Source organism: Anomalospiza imberbis, chromosome 13 (assembly GCF_031753505.1).
Source record: "Anomalospiza imberbis isolate Cuckoo-Finch-1a 21T00152 chromosome 13, ASM3175350v1, whole genome shotgun sequence".
In the NCBI taxonomy this organism is placed as follows: domain Eukaryota; kingdom Metazoa; phylum Chordata; class Aves; order Passeriformes; family Viduidae; genus Anomalospiza; species Anomalospiza imberbis.
In genome coordinates this window covers 5,802,582-5,816,576 of record NC_089693.1, presented here as the reverse complement: position 1 = coordinate 5,816,576, position 13,995 = coordinate 5,802,582, and the positions used below count along the sequence as shown (strand labels likewise).

The following is a 13,995-nucleotide window of genomic DNA, read 5'->3' as shown; positions in this document are numbered from 1 at the left end:
TGTGTGAGATTCTGGCAATACAGCTGCCTCTGAGCCCAAAAGGAGTCCTCAGCTGGCTGAGCCTTGGGTGGACAGTGTGGGATTGTGCACTCTGTGAGCAGCAAGAGGAGCTGGCTGGAGCTGTGGACCTCAGAGCTGCACCTTGGATGTGACAGTGATGGGGCAAATGCACTCAGGAGCCAAAAGATATAATAACCCAAGTAGTTATTAATATTTTTTAAATTTGCATGATTTAATTTTTTACTCTCTTTTAAAATTGCTGAAACAATGCAAAGGGATTTTGTGGGAGTGAGACTACCTTTTTTCTGGGTTTACTGTAGCTGGATATATTGTTGTTCCTTCCTTACATCACTTTTTGAAGTGCTGATTCTGAATGCTCTCTATGTAGATTCAGAACCCTTTTTTACCATGCATTATATAGGCTCCATGTTAGAGCTAGACATGGCAATGGCTTCCCCTTCATGAGAGAGATGGGTATCTCTTCTGATGGTACTGGAACTGATGGAGTTTGGGTCAGGAAGTGGAAGAGATTTCAGGAAATATGAAGAAGCCAGTTTTTCAGCACATGGCTTGAATCTTACCCTCTGTGTTGATATCTTTGTAAATTGTTTTCTAAAAAATGACCAGTTTTATTTGAAAAAGTATATTTTTTTTTTCTCAGTATGAGGCATGTGAAATTCAGAGACTGTTAAGTCTCTAAGTTTTGTCCAGGGGCTAGCAGTGCTATATCTTTCAACTCAAGCTTTCAAAACAATCAGTAGTTTATTGTGTTAGGACAGATTTCTCCTCTTCTGAGAGCAGAAACTGTGTTTTAATAGCAATGTTGATAGTAATCGTTTTAAAAGTTTGAAGTTATGGTATGGAGAAATTCAGAACTCTCAGCATAGTGCAAACTTTTGTAGCTAAACCAATGAGCTCCCCTGTTGAGAAGTGAATGACTAAAGGCTCTGCATCATCTCTGCCCCCTTTACATAATCCCAGTGGTGTGGAAAGTGGAGTTGCTGCCCAGAAATTAGCAAACAATTCACAACAATGAAGGCATAACGACACACACTGAACACACAGCCAGGGAGGAAGTTCAGGTTTGTGTAATTGGAAAGGAGAGGAGTCAAATCAGGAAGAAACACACCCTTGAAAAAACCCGGGGGTGTGAAGGGGATTGCTGCGCTTTTCTCTCTGCTGCAGGGATGAGCTGATGGCCAAGAGCAGGCGTTGTCCTGCTGTGGCTATTGTGTGTGTGAAACCTGCCCAACTCCTTTTGGGACTTGACCTTCAGGGAACGCTGAGTCTCTTTTTTTCTCTGGCACCCAGCTGAAGTCACAGCTGATGTGACATCCCAGCTCTGAGCCATGAGAGCTTTTCTCTGCCCAAACCCATGGCAGAGAACAGGAGGGAGCAAGTTTGCTTTCACAAGTACCCAAGGATGGTTTGGGCAGCATTCTATTGACATTTTGGCATTGCTTTAGTGAGGGCTGTTCTGTTTGCTTGCATTTACCCTCTTTGTGGATGGATTTCCTCCTGCTCTGTGTCTTCATGCCTGAACCTGTCTTGTCAAGATTTGATTATGGCTTAAGTGTGTGAGACTAAGCAGGGGAAGCTGTCCCCTGAGCATGAGGCAGCAGGGCACAAGTTCATCCTTTACTTGACTTCCTATGATGATCCAGCTCCTGTTTCAGTAAAACCTCACCAAATGAGTTATGCCAAAGCATGGAGGTGTGTGTGGAGACGCTTCTGTGCCTGGGGTCTTTGCCTTCAGTTTGCTCCCAGCCCTGGTGCAGGAAGGAATGGAATGGGCTCCTTGGCTCTGGCCTTGGTGCTCCTCCACACACGTGCAAGGTGCAGAGTAAATGACTGCTTGAATGGGAAGGAGCTGAAAAGTACATGTGGTTTGGAGCCTGGTTGTATTAAAGAAAAGCTAATGACAGTTATTTACATGGAAATGTCAATAAACATTTTCTACATGCTTTTGACTGGCCCGCTGGTAATGTATTCCTAATGGAAACAAATTGGATCCTCAGTCAGCCCAGTGCCTTTGTCAGTCCTGAACTCTGTTTAAAAATAACATTATTTTAACATGTTTTTAAAGCACCTTTTCCTAACATGATCCAGAAGGCTGTGTAAAAACAACTTGGAATAATCTTGAAACCCATAGAGGGCCAAGCCGGAGAAAAGGAGCCAACACCTTTGGGCAAAGAAAACCAGAAAATCTGAAGAAAAGAGCCAGGAAGAAGGGAGGGAATATATTTTCATGGAAAAATCTACCTCTAAAACAACATGTTCTCCAGAAAAGGTATTTTTTCCTTGAGAAATCTCCATGTAAAATGAATGCAATGCTGTATATATTTATTCCATTTTCTCTATATATCTATTCAATTTTCTCATTGAAATAACATCCCATTAGCACCTAGAGCCAGCAAACTTTTGTCTTTAGAGCTCCCTCAAATTATGATCTTGGTTATTCTGTTAATGGAATATGAGATTAGGGAGTTTGGGTTAAACATATCATAAAGCACCAGCAGTGTTCAGCTCAGATGCCAGTTTTATTTTTCTGTGACTGGTAATCTGTGAATTGAGGAGACCAGGTGTTTAAATTGCACATTCTTGATAGTCCTCTAGCAGTGTCTCCCAGTCTGTGGCAAAAAACAATCATTTGAGGCCACTCTGAAGGAATGCTAAAGCAAAGCACAGCTTGAGAAAGACTCTTTTTAGAAAATGGTAACTCTGCAGTTTGTGTCAGTCCTGTTCCTGCAAACTGACACCTAAATGACTGACAGCAGCACAGATAAATATAGCAGCAGCACAGCAGGGGAGTGAGGTGAATAGAGGCACATTCCAGTGACAGACTCTGTGACATCCAGAACTGGTGTCACTGATGAACATCTTGATCAGCGAAAAAGTCCCAGGATTTGCCCTGCTGGATTCAAAGACACTGATGGATGCTGAGGCAAGTTCCAAGGCACAGACTTCCCTTCACTTGAAGCCTGTTCCCCCTGGGCTCAAGTCCTTCCTGAAGATTTTCAGGTGTGGTCATGCAGGATCAGGAGCTCCTTGTGAAGCTGGTCTGCTCCACTTTTGATACTTTAGTATTAATATCTGTTTGAAAGTAGGAATGTTGAGCTCTGCTCTACTTCTCCAGTGAGATCTGAAGCAGCTCATACTTGCAAAATAGATACAAAACAATGAACAGTCAAGAAAAAAAAGTCAGCCAAGAGTTGGAAGCATTTTATTGTGCTTAATGGTCCACCAATAGTAGGTAGAATCCACTGGAAGGGTGAGAATGTAGTTTCCTGCCTTTCACTGACCAACACCTATTTAGAGAGTTTAGTTTGTAATTCTGGGATGGTGGGAATGATGTGGTTTCAGGCATAGCTCCAATTTCTGCATCTAGTAGGGGCCTCTGTTCTGCTGAGTCCTATAGGTGCCTGTTCCACTCCTCTAGCTAAGAATCTGTAAAAGAATATGAATGATTACTGAAGATGGAAAAACTTTTATTTCTTTTTGTTTTTCTCAGCTTGCTTAACAATAAAACCAAGATTGTTATAAATAGAGGTTGTATCTGGTCCCCTCTCCTTTATGGATTGTCTGTGCATCTAGACAGGCTAAGGCAAACTACATACTTGAGAACAAAACTTGTCCCTCAGAGAGGATTTTATGATGCACCTTTGTATGATATTATATCAAAGCAGAGAAAATATTTATGGGAGAGTTTCCCAAGCAGTGTGTGTATATTTGTGCACAGCTATGAATGCATGTGGACTCTCTCTGCAGGATAAAAAGCTTTTGTGATAGTTTAAGAAAAATATTGAGCTACCAAGGGGACTGGATAAGCAGCACAGCAGCACTTTTCTGAATACTTGTGCTTTTCCCACACAGCATTCAGAAATAATCTCTGGCTGCTGAGACAAGAAATGAAAAAGCAACAAATTTGCTCTGATGGGGATTTTTTGGCTTCTGTATGAGCCTGGGTCATGTGACAGGACTGGGTTGATTTATGAGCAATGCACTGCAAATCTTTTTGAGGGTGCTGAATTCAGAGGCTACTAGGCACTGCAATTAGATAGTGTTTGTAGGATAGGGGGATTAGAAAAAATAGTCACGTTACAGCTGCCCTGTGTCTCAAAGCTTGTTTGGAAACACTTTTAATTGGTCTATCTGTCATGCCTTTCATTTGGATTAAGAATGGCTGGTGCTCTGTGCTGCCCAGAAGCAATAATCTCAGCAAGACCATGTTCTTTTCACAGCTTCATTAACCTCTACAATAAACAGTCAAGGCTTTACAGCATAAATGTTCACAGAGAAAATGTTTTGCTGCTCTTGTATGGGCCATCTGTCTTTTGACGTAGTCATGGGTGAATGCTAGATAGTTATTTCCTAAAGAGTTCACTACAAAAATCAAATTTTCAGGGCCCTGCAGATATTTTGAGTGGACTCCAGCTCTTCTTGTGTACATCCATTCCCAGAACCCCCTTGTGGGCTCCTTCAGCAGAGCTCAGTGTACTTGGAAAGGCATGAGTGGGTGCTTGGGATGTCTGTAGCCTTTAGGAGGGTGGAAGTGAGGAGACAGGTTGCAGTTATTCCCCTAGAAAATAAACAGTGCTTTTTCACATGCTGCATCTTGCTGATTTTGGCACCAGACTGCAGTATGCCCTAGCTGGAGGGAAGAGCTGGGTGGAGAGACCTCATGGAAAGATCTTGTGGATAAGCTTTCCTTCTCATCTGGGAAGTGCTTTGAGAGAGGAGCAGAAAAGGGGAGAATAACCCAACCATGCAGGGAATTGGGTTTATAGCCAAAAGGTGGCTGAGTGACCTGCAAAACAGGGAGTTGGCTTTGGGAACTTGCATATTCAGATGGCCCTCTCAAGCAGTATCTAAGGTGGTACTTAAGACAACAAGTCCAGATAGGAAAAAAAAACCCAACAAAACCAACAACAAGAAAACAAAACCAAAAAGAAAAACCCAAACCCACAAAACCTGCCAAAATAGAGCAACAATAAATGTATTAGTAGTAACTGGAAAAAAATCCCCATGCCAAAATCCTGGAATGGTGTGGAGTGATGTGGGGGGAGAATGTGTGGCACTGCTGCTTTGGCTGTCTGTGCTTGACATGAGCAGAAGTGAGAGTGGGGTTATGAGGTTAGGTTGAAAGTGGAGTCAAGAGAAGGATTTTATGGTGTTCCACACTGGGCTTTGGGTTTGAAGTAGTCCCTCAAGCTTTTAGGGTTATTTCTTTGAAAGTAATCCCACGATAGTCCTGTAAACCTGCCCCATTGCTTGCTCTGCTAAGACTGTCTGGGTGATCTCTCTGTGATGGTCTGTCTTATAAAATATGCAATATCTGATTGAGCTGAGATTGATTCAGGCTATAATGAGGTTGTGTGTGTGTTAATAAAACCCTGTTAGGTTGTTATAACAATTCTGCTTCTGTCACAAATTGTTTTAACTTCAGCTTGTGGCAAACAACTCTGGGCTCACAAAACTGATTTCACCATTGGTCTTTAAGTCATTTAATTATGATTGGAAACAACATTTTCAGGGAGAAGCTGCAAGATAAATTCCAGTTTCTACTTGGATGAAACTCCTTTTAAAATCTGTCTTCTCTGTGTCTTGTGTTCATCCAGGTACTCACAAGAGGCTTCATTGTCCAACCTTAACTCGGCTGCCTTGTTGACTCTCAGCCTTCCAGCAGGGAATGGGCACCTACCAAATACATTTTTGGATGGCATGGAATTTTATTGGGACTACGTATGCTTTTAAAACCTCTTCTTTCCTTTCCAGAAATGCTTTAGGCTTTGATCAGTCTTGAGAGGAGCTAGACCATGGAATAGCAACCAGTTGTTTTATACACAAGCTGCTGGAAAACAGACAGGATCTCTTCATTTAGCTGAGATGGCATCTTCTGCATTCTCTGGGTCTCTAGCCAAATTAATCTCAAAGATAATGGGTACCACAGGTAATTTGAGGAACAAAGAGCCTCTCCCTGCAGCTATGTGCAACTGCTGGTGGTTACCTAATCCTGCACCTGCACACAATTGCTGATGGTTTCATGATCCTATCTCCTGCTATCTCACACAGTCCACTTGCTTCTTTGACACTGCAAAATGTCTTGTGCTGTAGACTCTCTTGTGGCTGGACACTCTTACAGGCCACTCATCTCTTTGTTCCAGCTCTAACCAAATTTCTCTTCATTTGATTCCCCTCTAGTTATATATATATATATATATATATATATATATATATATATATATTTTATGTACTAAGAAAACTTTTTTTGTGCAAACCAGAGTGGTTGGTGAGGCAGCTGAACCTGATTAGTATTTCTGAGCATCTCCATGGGATAATCTGCAGTCATCCTTCCTCCCTGTTCTCTCTATTGCAAGATAATTTTCTAACAGTGAGATCATGCATTCAGAGATGTTGTCTTGATGCAAACCTATATCTGCTAACACATCTGTGTGAACCATTTCACATCAGCTTTCGGTAGCAAACGAAGGTGTTCCCATTCCTTCATGTGTGCTGAGCTTCTTCCCTTGTGGAATTTTCCAGTGATGAAACAAAGTATCTATCAGTCAGGAATTATATCTAGGTTTTAAGTCTCTTTTTGAATAATCTCACAATTTTTCCAGCTATTTCATAGTCTCAAACTATTTAATTTTCCTTATGTCTTGTCTACTTTCAGGAAGATTTAACTGAGATATTTGCTACTTACTGGTTCCACTTTCTACCTCTCTCTTAAAACTCTGGATCATGTTAAGAGTATGTGTGGAAACCAGCAAATATGAGTGGTTTGCCAGAGGTCATTAGCAGCTGTTTTAGATCCTAGAAACTCTTGGAACTCTTTGCTCTAATTATGAGAAATAACAACATGCACCTGTATTATAATTATCTGCAGATCTTGAAATTATTCATAAATATCTGTCAATTATTCACCACTCCTACATGGGAAGGTAAAAGTCTGAGTAAATGGAAGGGCCAAGTCACCAAAGGAACTAAGATAATGCACCTTTCACCCATACTGAGATGCTCCGGATCCACAGCTCTGAAGGAGTACCTGAACTTGCAGGACAATGCACTGGGAGAGCTTGGGATGCCAGTGCAGTACATGAAAGTCAGAATATGGAGTGGAAAGCAATGCAGACTCACAAAGAATTAAGGGTTTACACAGATGTCTTTCTGGGTGTGGGTGCTTTTAGGGTGTCTTATTTGCTGCTCTTGGAAAGGAATTGTTGTTGTTCTTTTCATGCTTGAGCTGCTTTTTTGCATTCTCAGAGCAGAGGGCAAGACAGTTACATTTTTGGCTTGGTAATTCCTCCAGAAGCTAACTCTGCCTTTCTGATTACCTCCTCTTTTGCTTAAACCTCTGGAACATAATTAAAGTAGGTTCATTAATTAATAAGTAAATTAAAAGTAAGTTGGAGAGGGCCTTAAAAATAATCTTTTTCTACCTTCCATGCCATGAGCAGAGACACCTTCCACTAACCCAGATTGCTTATAGCCCCATCCAGTGTGACCTTGAACACTTCCAGGGATGGGGCACCCAAAATGTGTGATCATGTGGACCTGAACTAAAGCTCTGGGATCATCTGACTTGTCCATGTGGATATGGACATAAACCCTCAAAGAAAAGATGATTTCAGACCCAGTGGTAGAGTTACTGCAGGTGTAATTACTGTGTGTACAGCAAACCACATGAGCATAACTCTCCATGTTGAATTGGAGTGCAAAAATGCTCATTTGGAAGAGCCTGATTCATACATTACTTCACATCAGAAACAATCTTCACATTGAGAAGAGATTATTTGTATTTGATTACTAAAAGCTGATGTTTAGTCAGCAACTATTTATATTTCTGAGGGAGATAAGTCATTTTACTTATTATTAGGCAGATATATACAGACCTTAATGAGAAGGCTGCAAGGATTTCTGTGATGAATTTTGCATGAACGCACAGTGCTGTATCTGACACCGGTTGTCCAAACTGGAAATCAATATTTCTGGGTTTGATGACACTTATAAAGAAGGAAATCAAGCTTGTTAGTGCCTGTCATGAAATCAAGTGGGTATTTAGTTTTCAGCAAAAATCTGCGAGGTTTTTGGAAGCCTTGAGGACTGAGGATTTTTTTTAAACCAGTTTATCCAAGGTACTCTTTTTCTATATAAAAAACTGTTATTCTTTTTATGGATATTTCCTATGGGATGAGTGTATGTAGGGAACCATGTTTTCTGTGGAATCTCATTTTTCTCCATAGTGTTTTTTGATATATAATTACACTGTTTTGGTCACATATAACTCAATTATCTTATGATTAAACCCATGTATGAATTATTGTCTCAGAGAGTGTAATGCTGAAATAAAGACATGGTATATTTTCATTTGGCCAATTACACAACTTAAAATCTGATTGAACGCTGGAGGTATTACTCTTAGGGGGATTTTCTCATCTATGGGTTGATTTATTTTAATAGTAATAATAATAATTTAAAAATGGTTTACCACCACCTTAAAGAATGGTTTGAAATGGAAAGCCTTTAGAATGTAATATAGAAATCTTTCAGAAATATAAAAGAGAAGTTTATAATAATTCAGCCATGTCTTCACCCATGCATGACAAACTGGTAACTCTCACCAGACCTTATACTGCCAATTTTTCATCTTTTTTAAGTCCCTCTTTTTATAACCCTCTATGGATACTAGAATTGGGAGGATGAATGGCATCTGTCAGTCATGAAAGGAAATGCAGGACTATGCCATTTTTAGATTTAACAGCATGTATGTTTTGGGCCTCTGTGGAAGGAATATTTTTGAGCTGTTCCTTGGCCAGGTTAAATACTGAATTATGGACTTAGATTTTTAGATACACCCCGACCAAATCACTGCTTGCCAAGTCCCTGTAGACATTTGCAGTCAATGCCATGGTTCGTTCCATGTTTCTTCAGTCAGAAGAGTAAGCCATGGTTCAGCATGAGACTCCTTTGGTCCCTTCTGCCAAGGTGGTGAAGGTGGGGAGGAAGGGCTGCTCTCTCTGCTGGATCTGTCTGCCTGTGGATGAGAAATTAAATGCTCCAGCTCTGCAGTGCTGAGCACCCATTCCATTTGAGGGGATACTGTGATTTGCTGCTCACATCTATCCATACCCATTAGCCATGCAGTGAACGGCGTAGTTGGTGTTCAAGCTTTCAAAGAATCAGGAGTGAATTTTGAATTTGTTCAGAAAACACAGTGTAATGTTTCCATTGCTTCTTGTCTGGCTTAGCCAGTGCTCAATATGGGCCTCTCTTGCTGAGTTACTGCCAAGAGAAGGTGAGAGTGTGTTGCTGTGAGGGGTGAGTGAGCAAGGACAGCCACCCTATAATCCAGTAGAACAAAACTGTGTCCTTGCAGGATAATATGACAATGTCCTGCAAATTAATTTTTTTTTAAGTAAATCCTTTGTTGATTGAGTAGCTGAGGCAGATATTTGAAGACCTCTATTTGCCCCCAGTGTAAGTGTAAGCTGATGAACTGTGGGCTTCTGTGTTTTTTCATCCATGCAGTATTTGCTAATGAACCTTCACTGTGTCTTTGAAGAATCCTTCATGGTGTTGAGAGGAGCAGCAGATGAGCAATGTGGTTAGTGATGCTGTCCATATTAACTCAACTGTTTTCACCTTTTTATTTCTTAGGGGAGTAGGTTCATATCACAGGGCCCTGGTCGCTGCAGGCTGGGCATTTCCAGCCACATCATTGCTGGAACAATCTGGGAAAATGGGAAAAGCTATTGCACAAGAAACTGAAGAGGAATCACAGGCAACATTGTTAATGATGAATTTCTTCCGGAGCTGGATCTAGTAACTGTCAGCTGGGAAAAATATTGATAGAAGTAGCTGGCCATGGATTTCAGAGGTAGCAGAAGTAAATGATGATGTGAGTACTGTTCTGGGCAGAGGGCTCTGATAGTCTTGCCAAATAGTGGTACAAATTTTAGGCTCCTGTTATCTGTCTTCACAAGGCCTTTCTTTCTGCTATTATCTTTGTCTGCAGGCTGAAATTCTGTGATATTCTGGGATGTAAATACCTAATTGTACTTGCAAATCAGGTATTTAAACTTCCAAATCCTCATCATCTTAATATCTTTGTTTTCCAGATTATATTAATCTGAAGGGTCAGAAAAGGAGATTTCCATCTGTGAAGCTGTCATCCTGACACATTTCATCCAGGACTTGTGGCATTTTGTAAATGCCACCTTAACAATCAGGGATGAGGGATTGCTCAGAAAAATTTTGGTAAATGAGTAGAGGCCCTTTTAGAGGCAAAAATAGAGACTATCACAGCAAACATCCCCAGGGCAATGTATTTTCCAGGCTGGACACTGTCACCCATTGGATTTGTGATGGAACACAATTTTTATCTTCTGCTTCACTTAACCTGCCCAAGCAGCTCCTGGTGAGTGAGAATTTCTCACTTAAGAAGCTGGCTCCTGTAGAAACAGTGGTGGGCTCTTACCTGTCCGGCTGTAGAGCAAATTTAAACTTTTATGTTTTGCTTTCAACTTCAGGAAACACCTCAAGGAACAAGTAATTACTTCAGTGTGGTTTAAAATGTGTCTACCTCCAGGTAACAGTAGTTTAGCAAAATGAATCACTGCAGAGTTAAGTGGGATTTGGATCTTCAGATTCTTATTTATAACATAATTTTCATGTGAGGGGAGGATGAACCAGAAGTTTTGTGATAAATAGAGGCTTAATTATGGCAATAAACTGTGGCTTCTTTCTCAGAATGGCAGCCTCATTTATTTACTTTTAAAATAATGTGAAATTATTAGACTCCAGGAAAAAATAACATTTTATCCTCCAGAGTAGTTCTTCTTTTATGAGATATAATTAATAACACTCTTACTGCAGTTGATGTCCTCTCCAGAAGGAGCCCAAACAGTGCAGTAGAGCTTTGTATTTTCTTTTCTAAGGCACTTCACAGATGACTGCAGTTATTTTACTGTGAGACACCGTGATGCTATTCCCACTGGAATATTTGTCAAAGTGAAGCTCTGACAGCTTGAAAAGATGATGGGGAGAAGAGCAGCTTTGTCTGATTCAGTCTGGGCACAGGCAGTTCTGTGGCAGTAAAAGGCAGTCACGCAAGTGAAAGCGTGGACAGAGCGATGCTGTTGTCTCTGTGTGACAGCTCGTCCAACTGTCTTCTGCAGACCTTCCTGCCAAACTCAAATATGGGCCTCCAACAGCTCCTTGTGAATGTCTAGACATCAGATCAAGATTACTGAAGTTTTCTTCACTCACAGTCCCAAATGCCTTTATGGTTGAAACATCACCATTATGTTTTTGCTCATTACAGATGTCTCCCATCCAGGCAGTGTTTAGATTCCTGTAGCTCTGAAAGTCTTACATCCACTTTTTGTCTAGGTCTTGTGTAATATTTGAGGCAACAGCCTGTTCTATCTGCTGGTTTAAATAAAACTCATGTCCAGGTGGTAGCTTTTATTTCATTTCAGCAACATCATTTTTCCTCTGACTTTGACAGGTGCCGTGTGGCTCAGTTACAGGACCTGAATATATCACTGGGACTGTGCTACCTATGTACTCACTCCTCTCTCTCTAATCCTCCAAATGGCTTTTCTTCATTTCCCAGAGCTTTCACAGACTCTTCCCCACTTATCTTGCAGTCTGTATCAAACAAGATCAAAGTTCCTGCCTCCAATCAGCCCATAATGCTGCCCTTCATCACCTGCTCATTACATTTTCAATCACACATTTCTGCTCCTTTCTCTCAGGCAATCCTCCACTCTTGGAGGAAAGCCACCATCAGCCCCCCCACCAGAAGTGGCATTGGAGTCCATACTTTTTACCCCATTGCCTAATGATAATCATTAGGTCTGTGGAAGGTGCATCTGCCACAGTCCTCACCTTGATCTCACAATTTCCTTGCAATTTTTCCTCTTTCTGCACATTGCTGTCATCTCTTGCCTTTGGATGGTGATCTCTTTAAGGCCAGGGTGGATCAGTACATTGTGTGATGGTGACACAAAATTAGTAACAATAATATCTGCAGAATTTTGAAAGACAAAGAATATTCATATTCATTATTTTAACATCATAAATTGGGTCCAAATAAGACTTCAGAAATAAGCTACTTATTTAGCAACTTTCTGCTGTCCTATGAGATAATGAGTTAGTTATATATGTCTTTTATTCATTTTTTAGGAGATGTGTGAGTACATTCAGTCACAGTAACTACTCCACAGCTATCTACTTTCTCATTAACAGTATGAGAGCAAATTTAAAGACATGAAAAGGATACAGGGAAAATGGTTCAAATTAACTAAATCTCCACATTAGTGCATTATCAAATTGCCTTAATTCACTTTGGAATAAATATTCAGTCTTAAAATATTCACGCAGCATTTGGGTACATTACCTCCTCTTATTAATTTTTTTCTGGCTTCCTGGTTTGCCTGGGTGGGAAACCCAATACTGGGCTGGGAACTGAATTCTCTCACTGACCTCTCTTCAGCTGATCCTTGGGATACACCACAGAGATTTGCTTGACTTTTTGCCCAGATACATCTCTGGGAGCCTTGTGCTCACCCAGCTGTGTTTGGAGTCAACTCCCAGGGGCTCTCTGGGTGCAGCTGATCCTGGGGTCTCTGTGTGAGCCGCAGGAGCTTTCTCAGATGGTTCTGGATGTGCTGCACAGCTGCTGCAGGCAGACCTGGGACTGGCACTGGCCCCATTCAGACACGTGGTGAAGAGCAGGGATTGCAGCTTGCAGAGCTCATTGTCTGCATCCAGCTCTGCAATTCTTTGTTGTCCCAGAGGAAGACATGTGGCTACGTTTAGCAGGAGAGCTGGTAAATTGAGTCATTCTTTTGACCACCTTTTAGCACCATCAGAACTGTCCCATCAGACCTGTTCTTCAGTCAAAAACACACTCAAATTACACTTGCTTAAGTTTAGTTGTGTGGGAGACTTCTAACAACATCTCTACTGCTTGAATAGATGTGTTATGAATATTTCAAATGAAAGCCTCCTCATCCCCCAACATTAATTTTATAGATGGATAATTAATTATCCTCCCTATGGCAACTAGCTGTGGTTTTTATTAACTTGCAAATCAAAAGAAGAGCCTGAAAAATGACAAGCTAATTTTTTAATAAGGTATGTCTTCCGTGTTTATTCGTATTTTATTACCCAGCAGTCTGTAAAGTTATCTATTTAATTTGGAAAAACGCATTATCGCGGTTTGAGTAATCTCCCATGGAAAAAAAAAAAATAAAGATTATTTTGCAACTGCAGTGTTGAAATATATTGTGCTGCAGTCACGATTATGCTAACCAGATAGATATCTTTGCCTGATTTAAGTAAATCAGAATCTCACTCTTTAATTATAACAATCGTGACTGTAGCATTCATGTTCACAGTACCCTTTATTGTTTTCTCCTGATATGTGATGTTCCCAGACTTGAGATTTCTGCCCTGTGGTTTCCTGCCATAATTTTAATTTTTTCTTTTCACTTTTGATATAGGCCCAGGATTTATTTCAGCAGCAAGTGTTTTGCAATTAGTTTTGATGGAGTCAAGATTTCACTGGTTCTCTCTAGTCCGCAAACCCCGGAATTGTTCCACCAATGTGTAATGACGTTTGTACAAGCAGCTCTTCCACATGAAGGGAATGAAAAAGTACAGAGGAGCTCCTGCCAATCCTTGCTTCATATTGAAACTATTCTGAGGAAGATTCTAAGAAATGAGAATGAAAATCATGGCGAGGGAGAGAGAGAGAAAGGGAAAAAAAAAACCAACAAAAAACCTGCTGCAATATTTTCATAGCTGTTTGTACCCTTTCTACAGAGTTGGGTTTACCACTCATGGTCCTGCTGTTTCAGTGGCTGATCAGGAAATAATGAGCTCTGCAATCCTGGCCATGTTTAGCAAAGCCACTAATTCCTAATTGCTCTGATTTCACTTTTCTGCTTCTTGTCCCATCAAGTGCTGTCTCCTGCCTGGGAC

General features: G+C 40.8%; 1 long non-coding RNA gene across 1 annotated transcript; it reads left to right on the top strand.

The window, feature by feature from the left end:
- Nucleotides 1-5,800: 5,800 nt before the first annotated feature.
- LOC137481774 (uncharacterized) lies at nt 5,801-11,472 on the top strand. Its single transcript, XR_011003679.1, has 3 exons — nt 5,801-5,950; nt 9,661-9,901; nt 10,122-11,472. It is a non-coding gene; the product is annotated as an uncharacterized lncRNA (long non-coding RNA).
- The last annotated feature ends 2,523 nt before the right edge of the window (nt 11,473-13,995 follow it).